Genomic DNA, 4777 nt, shown 5'->3' on the forward strand with positions numbered 1-4777 from the left:
GTACAAGATTGCATCATAGAGAGCCAAAGGAACCAGATGAAAAGAGTCAAAGGAAAGACAAACAGAGGGCAGAGATGTGAGATAAGTGTTCTTATTCTCCATCCTAGGAGGCTCTGCCTTCTCTTCAGCCCACTCATTTAAGGATGTCTTCCTCTATTGAAGCAAAAGTGGGGATATGGATGTGCCTTCCCTTGCCTCAAATACAGTCAAATCCACTCACCTGCTGGGAAAGCTGCAGGCAACCCAGGCAAGTGGACAGCAGGCTGGATTAACCTACCGTATGGCTTTGCTAGGGAAGAACAATGATCCTAATGGCCAGTACATGTGCAGAGTGCCACAAAACAGCTCCAGTGCTCAAGCCCCAGACAGACTTTCTGAAAACCTTCTTTGTCTAAGTTCATAGGTCCAGGCTATAAACTCTGGTGAGAGCCCCAGCCATGCCACTTAACACTCAATCACTGTGGCATCTCAGCAGCATGTCTCGGTTTCCAGACGGTGATGCTGGGCACTGATGAGAGTCAGAGCTGTTGGTTTCAGGTTTCTCAGCTGTGTTATCTAAGGACCGGCTGCTTGGGATTTGATCAGGGCTGGTTTGGGAGAGAGGCAGACGCCGTCTTTTCCCCAGAACAGACTACCCTTTGAGCTCTGCCGCCACCCGGACTGGGGATGGAAGAAAGAAAACAAAAATCCTCACTGTATGTGGTTCTCCGGAATTTAACTTGGCTCTGGAAAGGGGAAGTTGAAGAGCAACGTTGCTCATCCACTCTCAACGCCCTCTGCAGGTGGCAAGCCCCGTGAACGCTGAGGCTTGTCAGGAGCGGGAAGGGGTTAGAGTGAGGACAAGAAGGATTTCTGCCCCTCTTGGTGGTGGGGGAAGCTCCCACCTCCTTCTATGGTCAACACTAAGATGTTGAGGAGGGGAGTCTGATTTAAAGTCAGTTTACAAGAACCTGCCCTTTCACGAATATGGCACCGAAGGCGAAGGAGGAAGCCCCTGCCCCTCCCAAAGCCAAAGCCAAAGCCAGGCCACGATAGGGGTGCCAAAAGGCGTCCACAGTCACAGAAAAAAGATCTGCACGTCACTTGCTTTTGATGGCCCAGGACACTGCGTCTCTGAATGCAGCCCAAATATCCTTGAAAGAGCACCCCCAGGAGAAGCGAGCTTGACCACTATGCCATCATCAAATTCTCCCTGACCCATCGACTGAGTCAGCCATGAAGAAAATAGAAGACAACAGCACATTTGTGTTCATTGTGGATGTCAAGGCCAACAAGCACCAGAGCAAACAGGCTGGGAAGAAGCTCTATGACATTGTCATGGCCAAGGTCAACACCCTGATCAGGCCCAATAGAGAGAAGAAGGCGTATGTTCGATTTAACTGGCTCCTGACTATGATGCTTTGGATGTTGCCAACAAAACTGGGATCATCTAAACTGAGTCCAGCTGGCTAAATCTAAATATAAATTTTTCACCATAAAAAAATAATAAAGTCAGTTTCCAAGAACCAATTGAAACAGAACATTCTCATTGGGCTAAGCTATGAAGAGAAGAGATAAACGCAGTCTAGTGATTTGGGACAAGGACAGCGCAACTAGTCACGTGTTGAGGTTTTTTGTTTTGTTTTCCCGGCCCTTCATACATTCACCACATTCACAGTGTGTGTGTATGGTGGTAGTGGAGGGTGGTCAGGGTGGGTGTTGGGTATAAGGAGGCGCTTTTGGAAAATGTGAAGTGCTGAGTCTTCCTAAACTCTTATATTCCCTAGAGCTTCTAAAAAAATTCTTCTGCCTTGACAAAGATTCTGCTCTTCAACCTGACATCATCTTACCCTCAAAAGTGGGCTGTCAGTGCTGGTCAGCGAGAGATCTGCACAGAAAAACCCTGCATTCCATCATCCCAGATCTTTTTAGGGGACATTTCATGCTCTCAGTTTTCCTTCAGATTGTTAGAAAGTGAACTCGGGGACTTTAAATCAGTCTCGGATTTATTTTTCTCATCTGGGTTCAGTCACTCTTTGCTATACATTTTCCCAACCCAGTGCTACCTTGGCTTACTATGTGGAAAATTTTGCTTTCAGCTACGTTTTCCATACTGTTCTTGGGGTGCCTGGCTGGCTCAGTGGGTAGAGCATGCAACTCTTGATCTCGGGGTTGTGAGTTCAAGCTCCATGTTGGGTGTAGAGATACTTTAAAAAATAAATAAATAAAATAAAAAGATAATAAGTTTCTTTAAAAAAAAAATTCCACACTGTTCTCAAGGAAGATTACTCCTGCTTTTTGAGACCTCTAGGAAAGAAATCCCACAACATTCTCATTATTTGTTGGCATGATGGAAAAGCATGAGATCACCTAGGGAGGATCATGGTGGGTGACAGAGTCCTGGGATAAGCAGAAGAGAGTCACACAAAGAGTGAGCAAACCCAGCAGACAGAGGAGTCAGGACAGAGGTCTACAAAGCAGGGAGAACAGGTGAGGACAGGGTGGCACCCTGAGATGCCAGTGCTCAGGAGGTGAAGCTGGGAGGCCAGGTGTGACACACAAGGAGAGGGGGCAGGATGAATTCAAGAGGGTTATGGTCAGACTGAGTAGAGGCAAAATACAGAATCCCAAAGATGTTATAGAGGATTTGAGCAGAGAACATACAGAGAAAGAAGAGTTTTATAAGGTCGTTTTTTGGGGGAAGGAACTCATTGCTGACACAAAACAAGAAAGAGAACATAGCTTTTGGCACATAGAGAACATAGCTATTTTCTGCAGAAGCTTATCAGGTGCTGGCCTGGTGTAGAGAGTGATACAACAGCTGTAGGGCTGGAGTGGAGAATCACTCTAGTTTAAGTAAAAGAACTCCAGACAGACCAGTTTAATCTTATATCTGATTATGGAGCTTGGGGCCAAATGAAATCTTATAGAAATCTGTATGATAATACTATGGTACTACATTACTCAGATTTTAGATGATCCCTCTATTTAATATTTCATTATCCCTTTCTAAACATCAAGGCAAAGAACAGTCAACAATATCAAGATTGTATGAATTTAAAATTAGCACTGATATGGTTAAATACTAAGATGCTTAGTGGGTAGGACAATTGTGAGCCAAAAGGGGGGAAAAAGTCACAAAACCAACACAAGGCCCATCAGAAACACTGTGGTCCTGTTTGGAGTTTGTTGGGATGCAAAAACTGTAGACTAGCCATGTCAAAATGGAGTGCTGGGGGAAACTGGACAAAAAGGATCACTCTGTATGATTTCTTATAACCACATGTGAATCTGCAACTATCTAAGAAGATAGATTGACATAGGTATCAATAGATAGAGGTAAATGAGCTAACTTTTCAAGCATAGGATTTTATAATAAATATTTAACTAGAACAAATATATATTTAGCACACCAACTTGACTCTATTATAATAACCTAAATTCCAATATTTAATTGGGCCTATTTCTCCACTTCATATTCTGTGCCATTGGTTGGTCTGTTCATGTGTCAATACAACACATTTAATTTAAAAAAAAAAAAAAAAAGGCGTGCCTGGCTCAGTTTTCAAAAAGAAGCCACGCAGTCCAAGAAGCAAAGAGGAAGAGATATCAAAAAGATCTGCAAACAAAAGCAGTAATCGCTGCCATTTGACGGGCAAACTCCCAGAAAGCTGCTATGGCAAGGGCAGTGGGTTTCTTAGTAACAACTTACTCCATACACTTATGTTCCACTTAAGATGTGAATATTATCATCTGGTAGTTCAGAAATAAATTACGTCATTTCCAAACTGAGAACTACCCCGTACATAACATGGGTAGATTGTGATGCCACCTTAGACAACGAAGTAATCACGTAAGTGCTCCAGAGGTCCAGGTTGTGTTCACACTTACTTTTTGTAGGACTAACTAGAAACTAAGCTACCAGTCAGTCTAGGAGTGGACTACTTCACAGCTTAGACCCATAAAGCAATGTAGAGGCTTAAAACAAAACAAAACAAAACAAAAAACAAACCTTTTGGAGGCTGGTTCAGTTGGTAGAACATGTGACTTTTTTTTTTTTTAAGATTTTATTGATTTATTTAAGAGAGAGAGAGAGCAAAAGCAGGGGGAGTGGCAGAGGGAGAAGCAGACACCCCGCTGAGCAGGGAGCCCAATGCGGGGCTCGATCCCAGGACCCTGGGATCATGACCTGAGCCAAAGGCAGACGCTTAACGACTAAGCCACCCAGGCGCCCCCCTCTATATCCTTTTTTAAGCAAATTGCTGTGCATCTGGGGCAAAATAATTGCATATGTCCCTGGACAGCCTCTGGAAAGTCAGGGGATCTTAGCTTAGTATATAGCATCATTCTGATTCACCCAGGACAAAAGAAAGAACTCAGGTTTTCACATTTGTGTTAAAGGAAAATGGTGATTGAACTGCCAGTAGGAGATGCTTTTTTTTTTTTTTTTAAGCCTATGATAACAGATCACGTTTTTTTTTCACTAATAAATCCAACCAAAAATTCCCAGAGGTATCAGTCTTAGGCTTTAGAGGGACAAATATAATGGATGGTTCTTCCTTTTTTCTGACACTTAAGGAATTGACGTTTTATTACAGTTGCTGTTTTGATGCTAGGCATCAAACAAAAAAGGTTATTAAATCATAAAATTTCAGAGTAAAACTTTAATACTTGTACAAAACTGCAGAGACCATGGAACAAGTAAGTAAACCAAGTCATTAACAAAGTTATAAATGTGGTTTTTAACAAGAAATTACAGGAAACTAGAATCTTTTCCCAATTACATTTTTATTGAAAA

The 4777-nt window shown here is 42.7% G+C and overlaps 1 pseudogene; it reads left to right on the top strand.

Moving 5' to 3' along the window:
• Positions 1-966: 966 nt before the first annotated feature.
• LOC116623492 lies at positions 967-1433 on the top strand (annotated as a pseudogene).
• The last annotated feature ends 3344 nt before the right edge of the window (positions 1434-4777 follow it).

Source organism: Phoca vitulina, unplaced genomic scaffold (genome assembly GCF_004348235.1).
Source record: "Phoca vitulina isolate PV1807 unplaced genomic scaffold, GSC_HSeal_1.0 scaffold59, whole genome shotgun sequence".
Classification (NCBI taxonomy): Eukaryota; Metazoa; Chordata; class Mammalia; order Carnivora; family Phocidae; genus Phoca; species Phoca vitulina.